The sequence below is a fragment of the Melospiza melodia genome, chromosome 4 (assembly GCF_035770615.1).
Source record: "Melospiza melodia melodia isolate bMelMel2 chromosome 4, bMelMel2.pri, whole genome shotgun sequence".
Taxonomy (NCBI): Eukaryota; Metazoa; Chordata; class Aves; order Passeriformes; family Passerellidae; genus Melospiza; species Melospiza melodia.
Genome location: NC_086197.1, coordinates 33,034,553 through 33,056,588, shown reverse-complemented (window position 1 = coordinate 33,056,588; position 22,036 = coordinate 33,034,553).

Here is a 22,036-nt window from a genome sequence, read left to right as displayed (position 1 = left end):
ATTCCCTTCATCTACCAGTCAAGTTGATTCATCAGAGGAGTTTAAAGTGATGTTCAGCATGAAATTCCCCTGAAAAATCATGCTAACTACATTATTTGGTCATCTGTCATGTGCCTGGCAAGGATTTCCAGGAAGAGCTGCTTCATCAACTTCCTGGGGATAAAAAAGAGGCTGGCTGGTTTGTACTATGGCGAGTCCTCTTAATTGCCTTTTTTGAAGATGGGTGTCATTTGCTAACATCCACTCTTTTGCTCCTCTTCTCATCTACACATCGGCAAAAAGCTTTTCCACTATGTCTGGCTAGGAAAAACTGTGCCAGCACAGAAAACATCTCCCATCGTGTTCTAGAAGTTGCACGGATGTCTGCCAAGTGTTTGGCAGGAAGAAAAGAAAAGTTGTCCAAAACAGCTTCCAATCGAATGTTCCTGTGATTGGAAAAGTCAGGAGAGTGCAAAGGTACTGTTTTCTATCAGTTGGCAAGGTGCGCACACAATCCCAGTGTTGTACAGCTTGCTTCTTCACCTTCCCGAAGCTGCCGCTCTCGCCGGCTCCCGGAACCGAAGAAGCGGCTTCTTCGCGCAAAGACGATTGTGCCGCTCACAGTGCTCTCCTTAGCGCGGCTTCTGCCGAAAGACGCCCGGCAGCGGCTCTTACCTCCGGAGAGCATCCTACCTTCGTCTTTCGCGTCTTATGTAGTCTACACCTCGGCAAAACGGTTTTCCACTATGTCTGGCTAGGAAAAACTGTGCCAGCACAGAAAACATCTCCCATCGTGTTCTAGAAGTTGCACGGATGTCTGCCAAGTGTTTGGCAGGAAGAAAAGAAAAGTTGTCCAAAACAGCTTCCAATCGAATGTTCCTGTGATTGGAAAAGTCAGGAGAGTGCAAAGGTACTGTTTTCTATCAGTTGGCAAGGTGCGCACACAATCCCAGTGTTGTACAGCTTGCTTCTTCACCTTCCCGAAGCTGCCGCTCTCGCCGGCTGCCGGAGCCCAAGAAGCGGCTTCTTCGCGCAAAGACGATTGTGCCGCTCACAGTGCTCTCCTTAGCGCGGCTTCTGCCGAAAGACGCCCGGCAGCGGCTCTTACCTCCGGAGAGCATCCTACCTTCGTCTTTCGCGTCTTTTGTAGTCTACATCTTAGCAAAACGCTTTTCCACTATGTCTGGCTAGGAAAAACTGTGCCAGCACAGAAAACATCTCCCATCGTGTTCTAGAAGTTGCACGGATGTCTGCCAAGTGTTTGGCAGGAAGAAAAGAAAAGTTGTCCAAAACAGCTTCCAATCGAATGTTCCTGTGATTGGAAAAGTCAGGAGAGTGCAAAGGTACTGTTTTCTATCAGTTGGCAAGGTGCGCACACAATCCCAGTGTTGTACAGCTTGCTTCTTCACCTTCCCGAAGCTGCCGCTCTCGCCGGCTGCCGGAGCCCAAGAAGCGGCTTCTTCGCGCAAAGACGATTGTGCCGCTCACAGTGCTCTCCTTAGCGCGGCTTCTGCCGAAAGACGCCCGGCAGCGGCTCTTACCTCCGGAGAGCATCCTACCTTCGTCTTTAGCTCCTCTTCTCACCTACACCTCGGCAAAAAGCTTTTCCACTATGTCTGGCTAGGAAAAACTGTGCCAGCACAGAAAACATCTCCCATCGTGTTCTAGAAGTTGCACGGATGTCTGCCAAGTGTTTGGCAGGAAGAAAAGAAAAGTTGTCCAAAACAGCTTCCAATCGAATGTTCCTGTGATTGGAAAAGTCAGGAGAGTGCAAAGGTACTGTTTTCTATCAGTTGGCAAGGTGCGCACACAATCCCAGTGTTGTACAGCTTGCTTCTTCACCTTCCCGAAGCTGCCGCTCTCGCCGGCTGCCGGAGCCCAAGAAGCGGCTTCTTCGCGCAAAGACGATTGTGCCGCTCACAGGGCTCCCCTTAGCGCGGCTTCTGCCGAAAGACGCCCGGCAGCGGCTCTTACCTCCTGAGAGTGGCAGCTTCGGGAAGGTGAAGAAGCAAGCTGTACAACACTGGGATTGTGTGCGCACCTTGCCAACTGATAGAAAACAGTACCTTTGCACTCTCCTGACTTTTCCAATCACAGGAACATTCGATTGGAAGCTGTTTTGGACAACTTTTCTTTTCTTCCTGCCAAACACTTGGCAGACATCCGTGCAACTTCTAGAACACGATGGGAGATGTTTTCTGTGCTGGCACAGTTTTTCCTAGCCAGACATAGTGGAAAAGCGTTTTGCTAAGATGTAGACTACAAAAGACGCGAAAGACGAAGGTAGGATGCTCTCCGGAGGTAAGAGCCGCTGCGGGGCGTCTTTCGGCAGAAGCCGCGCTAAGGAGAGCACTGTGAGCGGCACAATCGTCTTTGCGCGAAGAAGCCGCTTCTTGGGCTCCGGCAGCCGGCGAGAGCGGCAGCTTCGGGAAGGTGAAGAAGCAAGCTGTACAACACTGGGATTGTGTGCGCACCTTGCCAACTGATAGAAAACAGTACCTTTGCACTCTCCTGACTTTTCCAATCACAGGAACATTCGATTGGAAGCTGTTTTGGACAACTTTTCTTTTCTTCCTGCCAAACACTTGGCAGACATCCGTGCAACTTCGAGAACACGATGGGAGATGTTTTCTGTGCTGGCACAGTTTTTCCTAGCCAGACATAGTGGAAAAGCGTTTTGCCGAGGTGTAGATGAGAAGAGGAGCTAAAGACGAAGGTAGGATGCTCTCCGGAGGTAAGAGCCGCTGCCGGGCGTCTTTCGGCAGAAGCCGCGCTAAGGAGAGCCCTGTGAGCGGCACAATCGTCTTTGCGCGAAGAAGCCGCTTCTTGGGCTCCGGCAGCCGGCGAGAGCGGCAGCTTCGGGAAGGTGAAGAAGCAAGCTGTACAACACTGGGATTGTGTGCGCACCTTGCCAACTGATAGAAAACAGTACCTTTGCACTCTCCTGACTTTTCCAATCACAGGAACATTCGATTGGAAGCTGTTTTGGACAACTTTTCTTTTCTTCCTGCCAAACACTTGGCAGACATCCGTGCAACTTCTAGAACAAGATGGGAGATGTTTTCTGTGCTGGCACAGTTTTTCCTAGCCAGACATAGTGGAAAAGCGTTTTGCTAAGATGTAGACGACAACAGAGGCTAAAGAGTGGATGTTAGCAAATGACACCCATCTTCAAAAAAGGCAATTAAGAGGACTCGCCATAGTACAAACCAGCCAGCCTCTTTTTTATCCCCAGGAAGTTGATGAAGCAGCTCTTCCTGGAAATCCTTGCCAGGCACATGACAGATGACCAAATAATGTAGTTAGCATGATTTTTCAGGGGAATTTCATGCTGAACATCACTTTAAACTCCTCTGATGAATCAACTTGACTGGTAGATGAAGGGAATATTATCTGCCTGGGCTTCAGGGAGGTTTTTGACATACCTCTACATGGCATCACACATACATATGGAAGCAATAGTGCAAAGGGGAGGGAATCAGTGTCTTTTCAGTGATGCTGAGGGAAAAGACAAGAGGCAGTGGGCACACACTGAAATACAGGAGATTGCCTTTGAACATCAGTAAATGTTTCTTTACTGTCAGGGTGACTGAACCACGGCACAGACTGCCCAGAAAGATTGTGGAGCCTGGATCTTCGAAGACATTAAAAGTACACCCAGATAGAATCCTGGGCAAGAGGCTCTAGGTATCCTGGTTTAGGCAGGGGGGTTGGGCCTGGTTAGCCCCACCAACCCCTTCCACTCTCTTTCATTCTGTGCTAGTGAATTCTCTTCAAGATGCATTTCAAAGCGCTGGCATGACAAAGTTCTGTGCAGACAGAGATCCAAATGGACATGGCATCTAAGTTCCTTAAGCAGTGTTCAAGAAGAATGTAAAACTCTGGCACAAGTGTCTCTTCCCTAACTGAATCCCTTTCATGGGAAAATTCCCAGCTCTAGAAAGATCTTCTGATACGCATGCTTAAGACTGACACTGGCTAAGCAAATTTCTCCCTATGTATATCTAAGACCAGTTAGGATCTTCACCCAAAGTGCAGTCAACATAGTCACAGAATGCCTATTGTTAAGAAGTGACAGCTTCCATCAGAATGGCAGCTATTGGTCCACAAAATGGATTAATGGATGGGAATTATCTACGTGGGTTAAAAACAAAAATAAAGAGTTGGTCTTTATTTATCAATTTCATGGCAATATTGATAAGGGAAGAAAAAGATCTAAGTCCTTGACTTTCTGGACTCGAGGAAAGATTTTAAAAATTCCTTGTAAAAATGTATGATCACAATCAGACTATTGAAACCATTTTAGTTGGGAACAAAGTTCCAAAATTGTCTAGATAGTGGCAAAGAAGCCAAGAAAATAGGAAAGAAACAAAAAGAGAGCAAAAGAGTCAGCTTCAGTGTACAAGCTCGTTCTAGAAGTAGTCTGCTGGGAAAAGGAACCCCCAGCTAAATTTCCAATGTATTCCTGCGCTTGATTCAGTAACTGGTCAATGTAAAAACCAATCCTTTTGTACAACTTCTTCCAGCAACAAAAACTCCAACAGGTTGACACTACCATCATGCCTGTTCCAGACATATTTAAAAGAGAAATGATGATTTTCTTGAAAACCTACTTACATAAAAGTTGCAAGATGGTGGAGGGATTCCCACATCCTCCTTCCTCCATCTGGCTTGAAAGTATATTTGATAAAATATGCAACAAAGCACATGATTTATAAGGGAGAGTCAAATGGATGATTTGGGAATCGATCTCTTGTTGATAGTAAACTTCATATCCACTCGGTGTGACCTTTTTAAAACAAAATGTGGAGCTGAGGCATGAATCTGCCACAACAATTGTAAAGCAAACATACACACTCCCCTTCATATGCCCCCCCCTCCACACACACCTAGGCACACACAGAGATCAGCATAGCAGATCATGAACACCTTGGAAAAGACTGAAATGCTAAATGCCTCTCTTGATGGGCAAAAGAGCTGGTGCAGTAATTCAAATGCCTGGTACAAAAATTCTGTTTAATATTTAGCTCCTATTTAAAACACAGCTTTTCATTTCATTCTATTTACAGAATATTTTCATTTCATTTGTTTCTTTAAAATTACTTAGTTCTCACCTGTTGTATGTCTAGGAATATTTTCTTCCAAAAATAGAAAAAAATAGATGATATCTTTTCAGCAGAAAACATTGGTTGATACAATTTTAAACCATCATGATATGGAAGAATTCTTCTGTCCCTCTCGAAGGTGGAAGAAGCATTTGGATCACAGATCATCTACAATGAAATACTTGACATGTTTAAGATGCTTTCAATCAATTTTGATCGTCAATTGCTTATTTGTTGTAAACAGTAATTTTTCAGTGAAGGGAAAGTGTGTGTGGTATATCTACATGATATGTTCAAAGGCAGTTCCTACTAATGGCCAGGCTGAATTCCAGTAAATAATGTCCCGAATGATATTTTGCCGCCTTCTTTGGCACTTCATGAAATCTTACCCCGATGAAGTGCTGAAACAAAGAGATTTTCTCTTAGAGAGTGTCTCATGTTGTAACCTATCCCATGGATTTTATGCTGTAATTCTTATCTCTTTTAAAATTTACTATCTTCTGTACAGTTTTCATGAAACTTTCTGTTACAGTAGTGAATAGCACAGATAAATGTCATTTTGTACAACTTTGAATTTACCCCAAGAGCTGAGAGAAAACTTGATCCTATACTTCAATCCGAGTTTCTTCTATAGTCCAACTTTGTTTCTCTACCATCAAGCTTCTCCTTTGTTGCTGCTCCAAGCCCCGTCCAAGGTGACCTTGAATACTTTCAGGGATGGGACACCCACAACTTCTCTGGGCAACCTGTTCCAGTGTTCCAGCACTCCCACAGTAAAAAAGGCCTTCCTTTCATCTAATATGTGTAGGAAATCATAAATCTAGGCATAGAAGCTTGGAGTGCAAATTTGAAATTCTTTGGATTTGAAGCACATTTTATATGAATACTGACTTACAGATGACTAAAAGATGTTGATGGGCATTTGAGCTGACAAGTTTTGAAAAAGTGCACGGAAATTAAAATTGAAACCACTAAAATTAAAAACTCCTTGCCATTTTCTTTTTCCTCTCCTATTCAAAATTGCATATGTCAGATATCAGTGCTTCATGCAAACCTCTCAGATGCTCTCAGAGAAAAAGCTTTTCTTTCAGACTAAGTTGCGGTTGACGTAGAACACTAGCAGGAGTGAAAGATTTTCTGGGCATCGGGGCAGCCCGTTCTCCTTGGATTTGTGTGCAGAATGCATTTTATCCAAACTGGAAAATAGATCCCAGCTCTGTTCTATTCATCATTCTTACTTCATCAGGCCAGAAGATTCTGTGAAAAGTAGCCTGTGGACCTTGAAGACAGCGCATGTGAACCAGATGAGAGGTGATAGAGAAGTTGAGGGAGAGAAGAAAGAGCATGAGGCTGAAACCAGAAAGTATTTCTCCACGTGATCATGGAAGATTGCAGGAGCCACTTGGTACTATCAAACCAGCCCAACTTGGCACTGGTGCCACCATGGGTCTGGTCACCATCCTGCCTATTGTAGCTTTTCAGGAGCCAGCCGGTCACTCTCAGCCATAGGCCCCCAAACACAAACCTCGGCCCGTTTCCCTGGCAAACAAAAGTAAGCTGCCCCGCTTCTGGATGGCAGATTGCAGGAGCTACTTAGTACTATCAAATCAGCCCGACTTGGCACAGGTGCCACCTTTGATCTGGGAACCATCCTGTGTATCGTGGATTTTCAGGGGCCAGCCAGCCACTCTCAGCCATATGCCCCCAAAAACAAACCACGGACCTTTTCTCTGGCAAACAAAACTCAACTGCCCCTCTTCTGGATGGCAAATTTTAGGACGCACTTTGTACTACGAAAACCGCCCGACGTGGCACTGGTGCCACCTTGTGTCAGGGAACCATCCTGCATATCGAGCTTTTTAAGGAGCCAGCCGGCCAGGCCCAGCCATATACCCCCAAAAACAAACCACGGACCATTTCTCATGGAAACAAAAATCCGCTGCCCCGCGTCTGGATGGCAGATTGCAGGAGCCACTTTGCACCATCAAACCAGCCCGACTTGGCACTGGTGCCACCTTGGGTCTGGGAACAATCCTGCGTATCGTACATATTCAGGAACCAGCCGAACACTCCCAGCCACAGGCCCCCAAACACAAACAACGGCGCTTTTCCCTGGCAAACAAAACTCAGCTGCCCCGCTTCTGGATGGCAGATTGCAGGAGCCACTTGGGACTATCAAACCAGCCCGACTTGGCACTGGTGCCACCTTGGGTCTGGGAACCATCCTGCGTATGGTGGATTCTAAGGAGCCAGCCGGCCACTCCCAGCCACAGGCCCCCAACAAAAACCACGGCCCTTTTTTCTGGCAAACAAAACTTAGCTGCCTCACTTCTGGATGGCAGATTGCAGGAGCCACTTGGTGTAATCAAACCAGCCCGACTTGGCACTGGTGCCACCTTGGGTCTGGGAACCATCCTGCGTATCGTGGATTCTAAGGAGCCAGCCGGCCACTCCCAGCCACAGGCCCCCAAACAAAATCAACGGCGCTGTTCCCTGGAAAACAAAACACGCCTGCCAACTTTTTGATGGAGTTTGCAGGAGCCACTTGGTACTATCAAACCAGCCCGACTTGGCACTGGTGTCACCTTGGGTCTGGGAAACATCCTGCGTATCGTGGATTCTTAGGAGCCAGCCGGCCACTCCTAGCCACAGGCCCCCAGACAAAAACCTAGGCCTATTTCTCTGGCAAACAAAAGTAAGCTGCCCCGCTTCTGGATGACAGATTGCAGGAGCCACTTGGTACTATCAAACCAGCCCAACTTGGCACTGGTGCCACCTTGGCTCTGGGAACCATCCTGCCTATTGTAGCTTTTCAGGAGCCAGCCGGTCACTCCCAGCCATAGGCCCCCAAACAGAAACCTCGGCCCGTTTCCCTGGCAAACAAAAGTAAGCTGCCCCGCTTCTGGATGGCAGATTGCAGGAGCTACTTAGTACTATCAAATCAGCCCGACTTGGCACAGGTGCCACCTTGGATCTGGGAACCATCCTGTGTATCGTGGATTTTCAGGGGCCAGCCGGCCACTCTCAGCCATATGCCCCCAAACACAAACCACGGACCTTTTCTCTGGCAAACAAAAATCAGCTGCCCCACTTCTGGATGGCAGATTGCAGGAGCCACTTGGGACTATCACACCAGCACAACATGGCACTGCTGCCACCTTGGATCTGGGAACAATCCTGCGTATCGTACATATTCAGGAACCAGCCGAACACTCCCAGCCACAGGCCCCCAAACACAAACAACGGCCCATTTCCCTGGCAAACAAAACTCAGCTGCCCCGCTTCTGGTGTGGCAGTTTGCAGGAGCCACTTGGGACTATCAAAGCAGCCCGACTTGGTAATGGTACCATCTTGGATCTGGGAACCATCCGGCGTATCGTGGATTTTCAGGGGCCAGCCGGTCATTCCCAGCCATATGCTCCCAAACACAAACCTCGGCCCTTTTCTCTGGCAAACAAAACTCAACTGCCCCTCTTCTGGATGGCAAATTGCAGGACGCACTTGGTACTACAAAAAGAGCCCGACTTGGCAGTGGTGCCACCTTGGCTCTGGGAACCATCCTGCGTATCGAGCATTTTAAGGAGCCAGCCGGCAATTCCCAGCCGTATGCCCCAAAAAGAAACCACGGACCTTTTCTCTGGCAAAAAAAACTCAGCTGTCCCGCTTCTGGATGGCAGATTGCAGGAGTCACTTTGAACCATACAACCAGCCTTACTTGGCACTGGTGCCACCTTGTATCTGGGAACCATCCTGCCTATCGTTGATTTTCAGGGGCCAGCCTACCACTCTCGGCCATAGGCCCCCAAACACAAACCACAGCCCTTTTCTCTAGCAAACAAAATTTAGCTGCCCCGCTTCTGGATGGCAAATTGCAGGAGCCACTGGGTACTACAAAAACAGCCCGACTTGGCACTGGTGCCACCTTGCGTCTGGTTACCATGCGGCGTATCGTGCATTTTAAGGAGCCAGGTGGCCACTCCCAGCCATATGCCCCCAAACACAACCCACGGCCCTTTTCTCTGGCAAACAAAACTCAGCTGCCCCGCTTCTGGATGGCAGATTGCAGGAGACACTTGGTACTATCAAACCAGCCCGACTTGGCACTGGTGCCACCTTTGGTCTGGGAACCATCCTGCGTATTGTGGATTGTCAGGAGACAGCCGACCACTCTCGGCCACAGACCCCAATCAAAAACAAAGGTCCGTTTCCCTGGCAAAAAAAACTCAGCTGTCCCGGTTCTGGATGGGAGATTGCAGGAGGCACTTGACACTGTCAAACGAGCCCCACTTTGTACTGGTGCCACCTTGGGTCTGGGAACCATGCTGCGTATCGTGGATTTTCAGGAGCCAGCCGGCCACTGCCAGCCACAGGCCCCCAAACAAAAACCACAGCCTTTTTCTCTGGCAATAAAAACTCAGCTGCCCCGCTTCTGGATGGCAGATTGCAGGAGCCACTTGGTACTATCAAACCAGCCCGACTTGGCACTGGTGCCACCTTGGGTCTGGGAACCATCCTGCCTATCGTGGATTTTAAGGAGCCAGCCGGCTACTCCCAGCCACAGGCCCCCAACAAAAACCACGGCCCTTTTTTCTCGCAAACAAAAGTAAGCTGCCTCACTTCTGGATGGCAGATTGCAGGAGTCACTTGGTGTAATCAAACCAGCCCGACTTGGCACTGGTGCCACCTTGGGTCTGGGAACCATCCTGCGTATCGTGGATTCTAAGGAGCCAGCCAGCCACTCCCAGCCACAGGCCCCCAAACAAAATCAACGGCGCTGTTCCCTGGAAAACAAAACACGCCTGCCAACTTTTTGATGGAGTTTGCAGGAGCCACTTGGTGTAATCAAACCAGCCCAACTTGGCACTGGTGCCACCATGGGTCTGGTAAACATCCTGCGTATCGTGGATTCTTAGGAGCCAGCCGGCCACTCCTAGCCACAGGCCCCCAAACAAAAACCTAGGCCTATTTCTCTGGCAAACAAAAGTAAGCTGCCCCGCTTCTGGATGGCAGATTGCAGGAGACACTTGGGACTATCAAACCAGCCCAACTTGGCACTGGTGCCACCTTGGATCTGGGAACCATGCTGTGTATCGTGGATTTTCAGGGGCCAGCCGGCCACTCTCAGACATATGCCCCCAAACAGAAACCTCGGCCCGTTTCTCTGGCAAACAAAACTCAACTGCCCCTCTTCTGGATGGCAAATTGCAAGATGAACTTGATACTAAAACCGCAGGCCGACTTGGTAGTGGTGACACCTTGGGCCTGGGAACCATCATGCGTATCGAGCATTTTAAGGAGCCAGCCGGCCACTCCCAGCAATATGCCCCCAAAAACAATCCACGGAATTTTTCTCTGGCAAACAAAAATCAGCTGCCCCGCTTCTGGATGGCAGATTGCAGGAGCCACTTTGACCCATCAAACCAGCCCGACTTGGCACTGGTGCCACCTTGCATCCTGGAACCATGCTGCCTAGCGTGGATTTTCAGGGGCCAGCCGGCCACTCTCAGCTATATGCCCCCAAACAAAACCCACGGCCCGTTTCCCTGGCAAACAAAAGTAAGCTGCCCCGCTTCTGGATGGCAGATTGCAGGAGCCACTTGGTAGTATCAAACCAGCCCGACTTGGCACTGGTGCCACCTTGGGTCTGGGAACCATCCTGCGTATCGTGGATTCTAAGGAGCCAGCCGGCCACTCCCAGCCACAGGCACCCAAATACAAACAACGGCGCTTTTCCCTGGAAAACAAAACTCGCCTGCCGACTTTTTGATGGCAGATTGCAGGAGCAACTTGGTACTATCAAACCAGCCCAACTTGGCACTGGTGCCACCATGGGTCTGGTAACCATCCTGCCTATTGTAGCTTTCCAGGAGCCAGCCGGTCACTCCCAGCCATAGGCCCCCAGTCACAAACCTCGGCCCGTTTCCCTGGCAAACAAAAGTAAGCTGCCCCGCTTCTGGATGGCAGATTGCAGGAGCCACTTGGTACTATCAAACCAGCCCGACTTGGCACTGGTGCCACCTTGGGTCTGGGAACCATGCTGCGTATCGCAGATTCTAAGGCGCCAGTCGGCCACTCCCAGCCACAAGACCCCAAACACAAACAACGGCGCTTTTCTCTGGCAAACAAAACTCAACTGCCCCTCTTCTGGATGGCAAATTGCAGGACGCACTTGGTACTATCAAACCAGCACGACTTGGCACTGGTGCCACCTTGGGTCTGGGAACCATCCTGCGTATTGTGGATTGTCAGGAGCCAGCTGGACACTCTCGGCCACAGACCCCAATCAAAAACAATGGCCCGTTTCACAGGCAAACAAAACTCAGCTGCCCCGCTTCTGGATGGGAGATTGCAGGAGGCACTTGACACTGTGAAACCAGCCCCACTTGGCACTGGTGCCACCTTGGGTCTGGGAACCATGCTGCGTATCATGGATTTTCAGGAGCCAGCCGGCCACTCCCAGCCATAGGCCCCCAAACAAAAACCACAGCCTTTTTCTCTGGCAAACAAAATTCAGCTGCCCCGCTTCTGGATGGCAGATTGCAGGAGCCACTTGGGACTATCACACCAGCACAACATGGCACTGCTGCCACCTTGGATCTGGGAATCATCCTTCCTATCGTGGATTTTCAGGGGCCAGCCGGTCACTCTCAGCCATAGGCCCCAAACACAAACCACGGCCCTTTTCTCTGGAAAACAAAACTCAACTGCCCCTCTTCTGGATGGCAGATTGCAGGAGCCACTGGGTACTATGAAACCAGCCCTACTTGGCACTGGTGCCACCTTGGGTCTGGGAACCATGCTGCGTATCATGGATTTTCAGGAGCCAGCCGTCCACTGCCAGCCACAGGCCCCGAAACACAAACAACAGCCTTTTTCTCTGGCAAACAAAATTCAGCTGCCCCGCTTCTGGATGGCAGATTGCAGGAACCACTTGGTACTAACAAACCAGCCCGACTTGGCACTGGTGCCACCTTGGGTCTGGGAACCATCCTGCGTGTCGTGGATTCTAAGGAGCCAGCTGGCCACTCCCAGCCACAGGCCCCAAAACACACACAACGGCGCTTTTCCCTGGAAAACAAAACTCGCCTGCCAACTTTTTGATGGCAGATTGCAGGAGCCACTTGGTACTATCAAACCAGCCCAACTTGCCACTGGTGCCACCATGGGTCTGGTCACCATCCTGCCTATCGTAGCTTTTCAGGAGCCAGCCGGTCACTCCCTGCCATAGGCCCCGAGACACAAAGCTCGGCCCGTTTCCCTGGCAAACAAAAGTAAGCTGCCCCGCTTCTGGATGGCAGATTGCAGGAGCCACTTGGTACTATCAAACCAGCCCGACTTGGCACTGGTACCACCTTGGGTCTGGGAACCATCCTGCCTATCGTGGATTTTAAGGAGCCAGCCGGCTACTCCCCGCCACAGGCCCCCAACAAAAACCACGGCCCTTTTTTCTGGCAAACAAAACTTAGCTGCCTCACTTATGGATGGCAGATTGCAGGAGCCACTTGGTGTAATCAAACCAGCCCGACTTGGCACTGGTGTCACCTTGGGTCTGGGAACCATCCTGCGTATCGTGGATTCTAAGGAGCCAGCCGGCCACTCCCAGCCACAGGCCCCCAAACAAAATCAACGGCGCTGTTCCCTGGAAAACAAAACACGCCTGCCAACTTTTTGATGGAGTTTGCAGGAGCCACTTGGTACTATCAAACCAGCCCAACTTGGCACTGGTGCCACCATGGGTCTGGTAAACATCCTGCGTATCGTGGATTCTTAGGAGCCAGCAGGCCACTCCTAGCCACAGGGCCCCAGACAAAAACCTAGGCCTATTTCTCTGGCAAACAAAAGTAAGCTGCCCCGCTTCTGGATGGCAGATTGCAGGAGACACTTGGGACTATCAAACCAGCCCAACTTGGCACTGGTGCCACCTTGGATCTGGGAACCATGTTGTGTATCGTGGATTTTCAGAGGCCAGCCGGCCACTCTCAGCCATATGTCCCCAAACAGAAACCTCGGCCCGTTTCTCTGGCAAACAAAACTCAACTGCCCCTCTTCTGGATGGCAAATTGCAGGATGAACTTGATACTAAAACCGCAGGCCGACTTGGTAGTGGTGACACCTTGGGCCTGGGAACCATCATGCGTATCGAGCATTTTAAGGAGCCAGCCGGCCACTCCCAGCAATATGCCCCCAAAAACAATCCACGGAATTTTTCTCTGGCAAACAAAAATCAGCTGCCCCGCTTCTGGATGGCAGATTGCAGGAGCCACTTTGCACCATCAAACCAGCCCGACTTGGCACTGGTGCCACCTTGCATCTGGGAACCATGCTGCCTAGCGTGGATTTTCAGGGGCCAGCGGGCCACTCTCAGCTATATGCCCCCAAACAAAACCCACGGCCCGTTTCCCTGGCAAACAAAAGTAAGCTGCCCTGCTTCTGGATGGCAGATTGCAGGAACCACTTGGTAGTATCAAACCAGCCCGACTTGGCACTGGTGCCACCTTGGGTCTGGGAACCATCCTGCGTATCGTGGATTCTAAGGAGCCAGCCGGCCACTCCCAGCCACAGGCCCCCAAACACAAACAACGGCGCTTTTCCCTGGAAAACAAAACTCGCCTGCCAACTTTTTGATGGCAGATTGCAGGAGCAACTTGGTACTATCAAACCAGCCCGACTTGGCACTGGTGCCACCATGGGTCTGGTCACCATCCTGCCTATTGTAGCTTTCCAGGACCAGCCGGTCACTCCCAGCCATAGGCCCCCAAACACAACCCTCGGCCCGTTTCCCTGGCAAACAAAAGTAAGCTGCCCCGCTTCTGGATGGCAGATTGCAGGAGCCACTTGGTACTATCAAACCAGCCCAACTTGGAACTGGTGCCACCTTGGGTCTGGGAACCATGCTGCGTATCGCAGATTCTAAGGCGCCAGTCGGCCACTCCCAGCCACAAGCCCCCAAACACAAACAACGGCGCTTTTCTCTGGCAAACAAAACTCAACTGCCCCTCTTCTGGATGGCAAATTGCAGGACGCACTTGGTACTATAAAAACAGCCCGACTTGGCACTGGTGCCACCTTGGGTCTGGGAACCATCCTGCATATTGTGGATTGTCAGGAGCCAGCTGAACATTCTCGGCCACAGACCCCAATCAAAAACAACGGCCCGTTTCACAGGCAAACAAAACTCAGCTGCCCCGCTTCTGGATGGGAGATTGCAGGAGGCACTTGACACTGTGAAACCAGCCCCACTTGGCACTGGTGCCACCTTGGGTCTGGGAACCATGCTGCGTATCATGGATTTTCAGGAGCCAGCCGGCCACTCCCAGCCATAGGCCCCCAAACAAAAACCACAGCCTTTTTCTCTGGCAAACAAAATTCAGCTGCCCCACTTCTGGATGGCAGATTGCAGGAGCCACTTGGGAGTATCACACCAGCACAACATGGCACTGCTGCCACCTTGGATCTGGGAACCATCCTTCCTAACGTGGATTTTCAGGAGCCAGCCGTCCACTGCCAGCCACAGGCCCCGAAACACAAACAACAGCCTTTTTCTCTGGCAAACAAAATTCAGCTGCCCCGCTTCTGGATGGCAGATTGCAGGAACCACTTGGTACTAACAAACCAGCCCGACTTGGCACTGGTGCCACCTTGGGTCTGGGAACCATCCTGCGTATCGTGGATTCTAAGGAGCCAGCTGGCCACTCCCAGCCACAGGCCCCAAAATACACACAACGGCGCTTTTCCCTGGAAAACAAAACTCGCCTGCCAACTTTTTGATGGCAGATTGCAGGAGCCACTTGGTACTATCAAACCAGCCCAACTTGGCACTGGTGCCACCATGGGCCTGGTCACCATCCTGCCTATCGTAGCTTTTCAGGAGCCAGCCAGGCACTCCCAGCCATAGGCCCCCAGAAAAAAACCTCGGTCCGTTTCCCTGGCAAACAAAAGTAAGCTGCCCCGCTTCTGGATGGCAGATTGCAGGAGCCACTTGGTGCTATCAAACCAGCCCGACTTGGCACTGGTGCCACCTTGGGTCTGGGAACCATCCTGTGTATCCTGTGTTCTAAGGAGCCAGCCGGCCACTCCCAGCCACAGTCCCCCAAACAGAAACAACGGCGCTTTTCCCTGGAAAACAAAACTGACCTGCCAACTTTTTGATGGCAGATTGCAGGAGCCACTTGGTACTATCAAACCAGCCCAACTTGGCACTGGTGCCACCATGGGTCTGGTCACCATCCTGCCTATCGTAGCTTTTCAGGAGCCAGCCGGTCACTCCCAGCCATAGGTCCCCAGACAAATACCTCGGCCCGTTTCCCTGGCAAACAAAAGTAAGCTGCCCCGCTTCTGGATGGCAGATTGCAGGAGCCACTTGGTACAATCAAACCAGCCCAACTTGACACTGGTGCCACCTTGGCTCTGGGAACCATGCTGCGTAACCCGGATTCTAAGACGACAGGCAGCCACTGCCAGCCACAGGCCTCCAAACAAAATCAACGGCGCTTTTCCTGGAAAACAAAACTCGCCTGACAACTTTTAGATGGCAGATTGCAGGAGCCAGTTGGTACCATGAAACCAGCCCAACTTGGCACTGGTGCCACCTTGGGTCTGGGAACCATCCTGCCTATTGTTGCTTTTCAGGAGCCAGCCGGTCACTTCTAGCCCTAGGCCCCCAGTCATAAACCTCGGCCCGTTTCCCTGGCACACAAATGTAAGCTACCCCGCTTCAGGATGGCAGATTGCAGGAGCCACTTTTCACCATCAAACCAGCCCGACGTGGCACTGGTGCCACCTCTGGTCTGGGAACCATCCTGCCTATCGTGGATTTTCAGGCGCCAGACGGCCACTATCAGCCATATGCCCCCAAAAACAAACCACGGCCCTTTTCTCTGGTAAACAAAACTCAACTGCCCCTCTTCTGGATGGCAAATTTTAGGACGCACTTTGTACTACGAAAACCGCCCGACTTGGCACTGGTGCCACCTTGGGTCAGGGAACCATCCTGCCTATCGTAGCTTTTTAAGGAGCCAGCAGGCCACGCCCAGCCATATAGCCCCAAAAACAAACCACGGACCATTTCTCTTGGAAACAAAAATCCGCTGCCCCGCGTCAGGATGGCAGATTGCAGGAGCCACGTTGCACCATCAAACCACCCCGACTTGGCACTGGTGCCATCTTGGATCTGGGAACCATCCTGCCTATCGTAGCTTTTCAGGAGCCAGCCGGTTACTCCCAGCCATAGGCCCCCAGACAGAAAGCTCTGCCCGTTTCCCTGGCAAACAAAAGTAAGCTACCCCGCTTCTGGATGGCAGATTGCAGGAGCCACTTGGTACTATCAAACCAGCCCAACTTGACACTGGTGCCACTTTGGGTCTGGGAACCATGCTGCGTAACGTAGATTCTAAGGCGCCAGGCGGCCACTCCCAGCCACAGGCCCCCAAATACAAACAACGGCGCTTTTCCCTGGAAAACAAAACTCGCCTGCCAGCTTTTTGATGGCAGATTGCAGGAGCCACTTGGTACTATCAAATCATCCCAACTTGGCACTGGTGCCACTATGGGTCTGGGAACCATCCTGCCAATTGTACCATTTCAGGAGCCAGCCGGTCACTCCCAGCCATAGGCCCCCATCACAAACCTCGGCCCGTTTCCCTGGCAAACAAAATTAAGCTGCCCCGATTCTGGATGGCAGATTGCAGGAGCCACTTGGTAGTGTCAAAACAGCCCGACTTGGCACTGGTGCCACCTTGGGTCTGGGAACCATCCTGCGTATCGTGGATTCTAAGCAGCCACCCGGCCACTCCGTGCCACAGGCGCCCAAACACAAACAACGGCGCTTTTCCCTGGAAAACAAAACTCGCCTGCCAACATTTTGATGGCAGATTGCAGGAGCCACTTGGTACTATCAAACCAGCCCAACTTGGCACTGGTGCCACCATGGGTCTGGTCACCATCCTGCCTATCGTAGCTTTTCAGGAGCCAGCCGGTCACTCCCAGCCATAAACCCCCAGACACAAACCTCGGCCCGTTGCCCTGGAAAACAAAAGTAAGCACCCCCGATTCTGGATGGCAGATTGCAGGAGCCACTTGGTAGTATCAAATTAGCCCAACTTGGCACTGGTGCCATCATGGGTCTGGTAAACATCCTGCCTATCTTAGCTTTTCAGGAGCCGGCCGGTCACTCCCTGCCATAGGCCCCCAGAGAAATACCTCGGCCCGTTTCCCTGGCAAACAAAAGTAAGCTGCCCCTCTTCTGGATGGCAGATTGCAGGAACCACTTGCTACTATCAAACCAGCCCAACTTGGGACTGGTGCCACCTTGGCTCTGGGAACCATGCTGCGTAACGTAGATTCTAAGAGGACAGGCGGACACTCCCAGCCACAGGCCTCTAAACAAAAACAACGGCGCGTTACCCTGGAAAACAAAACTCGCCTGCCAACTTTTTGATGGCAGATTGCAGGAGCCACTTGGTACTATCAAACCAGCCCAACTTGGCACTGGTGCCACCATGGGTCTGGTCACCATCCTGCCTATCGTAGCTTTTCAGGAGCCAGCCGGTCACTCCCAGCCATAGGCCCCCAGACAAATACCTCGGCCCTTTTCCCTGGCAAACAAATGTAAGCTGCCCCGCTTCTGGATGGCAGATTGCAGGAGCCACATGGTACTACGAAAACAGCCCGACTTGGCAGTGATGCCACCTTGGGTCAGGGAACCATCCTGCGTATCGATGTTTTTAAGGAGTCAGCCGGCAACGTCCAGCCATATACCCCCAAAAAAAACCCACGGAACTTTTCTCCAGCAAGCAAAAATCCGCTGCCCCGCGTCTGGATGGCAGATTGCAGGAGCTATTTAGTATTATAACACCAGCCCGACTTGGCACTGGTGCCACCATCGGTCTGGTCACCATCCTGCCTATCGTAGCTTTTCAGGAGCCAGCCGGTCACTCTCAGCCATAGGCCCCAAACACAAACCACGGCCCTTTTCTCTGGAAAACAAAATTCAACTGCCCCTCTTCTGGATGGCAGATTGCAGGAGCCACTGGGTACTATGAAACCAGCCCGACTTGGCACTGGTGCCACCTTGGGTCTGGGAACCATGCTGCGTATCATGGATTTTCAGGAGCCAGCCGTCCACTGCCAGCCACAGGCCCCGAAACACAAACAACAGCCTTTTTCTCTGGCAAACAAAATTCAGCTGCCCCGCTTCTGGATGGCAGATTGCAGGAACCACTTGGTACTAACAAACCAGCCCGACTTGGCACTGGTGCCACCTTGGGTCTGGGAACCATCCTGCGTATCGTGGATTCTAAGGAGCCAGCTGGCCACTCCCAGCCACAGGCCCCAAAACACACACAACGGCGCTTTTCACTGGAAAACAAAACTCGCCTGCCAACTTTTTGATGGCAGATTGCAGGAGCCACTTGGTACTATCAAACCAGCCCAACTTGGCACTGGTGCCACCATGGGTCTGGTCACCATCCTGCCTATCGTAGCTTTTCAGGAGCCAGCCGGTCACTCCCAGCCATAGGCCCCCAGACACAAAGCTCGGACCGTTTCCCTGGCAAACAAAAGTAAGCTGCCCCGCTTCTGGATGGCAGATTGCAGGATCCACTTGTTATTATCAAACCAGCCCGACTTGGTACTGGTGCCACCTCTGGTCTGGGTACCATCCTGGGTATCGTGGATCCTAAGGAGCCAGCCGGCCACTCCCAGCCAAGGCCCCCAAACAAAAACAACGGCGATTTTCCCTGGAAAACAAAACTCGCCTGACAACTTTTTGATGGCAGATTGCAGGAACCACTTGGTACTATCAAACCAGCCCAACTTGGCACTGGTGCCACCTTGGGTCTGGGAACCATGCTGCGTATTGTGGATTCTAAGGAGCCAGCCGGCCACTCCAGCCACAGGCCCGCAGACACAAACAACGGCGCTTTTCCCTGGAAAACAAAACTCGCCTGCCAACATTTTGATGGCAGATTGCAGGAGCCACTTGGTACTATGAAATCAGCCGAACATGGCACTGGTGCCACCATGGGTCTGGTCACCATCCTGCCTATCGTAGCTTTTCAGGAGCCAGCCGGCCACTCCCAGCCACAGTCCCCCAAACACAAACAACGGCGCTTTTCCCTGGAAAACAAAACTGGCCTGCCAACTTTTTGATGGCAGATTGCAGGAGCCACTTGGTACTATCAAACAAGCCCAACTTGGCACTGGTGCCACCATGGGTCTGGTCACCATCCTGCCTATCGTAGCTTTTCAGGAGCCAGCCGGCCACTCCCAGCCACAGTCCCCCAAACACAAACAACGGCGCTTTTCCCTGGAAAACAAAACTGGCCTGCCAACTTTTTGATGGCAGATTGCAGGAGCCACTTGGTACTATCAAACCAGCCCAACTTGGCACTGGTGCCACCATGGGTCTGGTCACCATCCTGCCTATCGTAGCTTTTCAGGAGCCAGGCGGTCACTCCCAGCCATAGGCCCCCAGACACAAACCTCGGCCCGTTTCCCTGGCAAACAAAAGTAAGCTGCCCCGCTTCTGCATGGCAGATTGCAGGTGCTATTTAGTACTATCAAACCAGCCCGACTTGGCACTGGTGCCACCTCTGGTCTGGGAACCATCCTGCCTATCGTGGATTTTCAGGGGCCAGACGGCCACTATCAGCCATATGCCCCCAAAAACAAACCACGGCCCTTTTCTCTGGTAAACAAAACTCAACTGCCCCTCTTCTGGATGGCAAATTTTAGGACGCACTTTGTACTACGAAAACCGCCCGACTTGGCACTGGTGCCACCTTGGGTCAGGGAACCATCCTGCCTATCGTAGCTTTTCAGGAGCCAGCCGGTCACTCCCAGCCATAGGTCCCCAGACAAATACCTCGGCCCGTTTCCCTGGCAAACAAAAGTAAGCTGCCCCGCTTCTGGATGGCAGATTGCAGGAGCCACTTGGTACTATCAAACCAGCCCAACTTGACACTGGTGCCACCTTGGCTCTGGGAACCATGCTGCGTAACCCGGATTCTAAGACGACAGGCAGCCACTGCCAGCCACAGGCCTCCAAACAAAATCAACGGCGCTTTTCCCTGGAAAACAAAACTCGCCTGACAACTTTTAGATGGCAGATTGCAGGAGCCAGTTGGTACCATCAAACCAGCCCAACTTGGCACTGGTGCCACCTTGGGTCTGGGAACCATCCTGCCTATCGTAGCTTTTCAGGAGCCAGCCGGTCACTCTCAGCCATAGGCCCCAAACACAAACCACGGCCTTTTTCTCTGGCAAACAAAATTCAGCTGCCCCGCTTCTGGATGGCAGATTGCAGGAACCACTTGGTACTAACAATCCAGCCCGACTTGGCACTGGTGCCACCTTGGGTCTGGGAACCATCCTGCGTATCGTGGATTCTAAGGAGCCAGCTGGCCACTCCCCGCCACAGGCCCCAAAACACACACAACGGCGCTTTTCCCTGGAAAACAAAACTCGCCTGCCAACTTTTTGATGGCAGATTGCAGGAGCCACTTGGTACTATCAAACCAGCCCAACTTGGCACTGGTGCCACCATGGGTCTGGTCACCATCCTGCCTATCGTAGCTTTTCAGGAGCCAGCCGGTCACTCCCAGCCATAGGCCCCCAGACACAAACCTCGGCCTGTTTCCCTGGCACACAAAAGTAAGCTACCGCACTTCTGGATGGCAGATTGCAGGAGCCACTTTGCACCATCAAACCAGCCCAACTTGGCACTGGTGTCACCTTGGCTCTGGGAACCATGCTGCGTAACCCGGATTCTAAGACGACAGGCAGCCACTGCCAGCCACAGGCCTCCAAACAAAATCAACGGCGCTTTTCCCTGGAAAACAAAACTCGCCTGACAACTTTTAGATGGCAGATTGCAGGAGCCAGTTGGTACTATCAAACCAGCCCAACTTGGCACTGGTGCCACCTTGGGTCTGGGAACCATCCTGCCTATTGTTGCTTTTCAGGAGCCAGCCGGTCACTCCTAGCCCTAGGCCCCCAGTCATAAACCTCGGCCCGTTTCCCTGGCACACAAAAGTAAGCTGCCCCGCTTCAGGATGGCAGATTGCAGGAGCCACTTTTCACCATCAAACCAGCCCGACGTGGCACTGGTGCCACCTTGGGTCTGGGAACCATCCTGCGTATCGTGTGTTCTAAGGAGCCAGCCGGCCACTCCCACCAACAGTCCCCCAAACACAAACAACGGCGCTTTTCCCTGGAAAACAAAACTCGCCTGACAACTTTTTGATGGCAGATTGCAGGAGCCACTTGGTACTATCAAACCAGCCCAACTTGGCACTGGTGCCACCATGGGTCTGGTCACCATCCTGCCTATCGTAGCTTTTCAGGAGCCAGGCGGTCACTCCCAGCCATAGGCCCCCAGACACAAACCTCGGCCCGTTTCCCTGGCAAACAAAAGTAAGCTGCCCCGCTTCTGCATGGCAGATTGCAGGAGCCAGTTGGTACCATCAAACCAGCCCAACTTGGCACTGGTGCCACCTTGGGTCTGGGAACCATCCTGCCTATCGTAGCTTTTCAGGAGCCAGCCGGTCACTCTCAGCCATAGGCCCCAAACACAAACCACGGCCTTTTTCTCTGGCAAACAAAATTCAGCTGCCCCGCTTCTGGATGGCAGATTGCAGGAACCACTTGGTACTAACAATCCAGCCCGACTTGGCACTGGTGCCACCTTGGGTCTGGGAACCATCCTGCGTATCGTGGATTCTAAGGAGCCAGCTGGCCACTCCCCGCCACAGGCCCCAAAACACACACAACGGCGCTTTTCCCTGGAAAACAAAACTCGCCTGCCAACTTTTTGATGGCAGATTGCAGGAGCCACTTGGTACTATCAAACCAGCCCAACTTGGCACTGGTGCCACCATGGGTCTGGTCACCATCCTGCCTATCGTAGCTTTTCAGGAGCCAGCCGGTCACTCCCAGCCATAGGCCCCCAGACA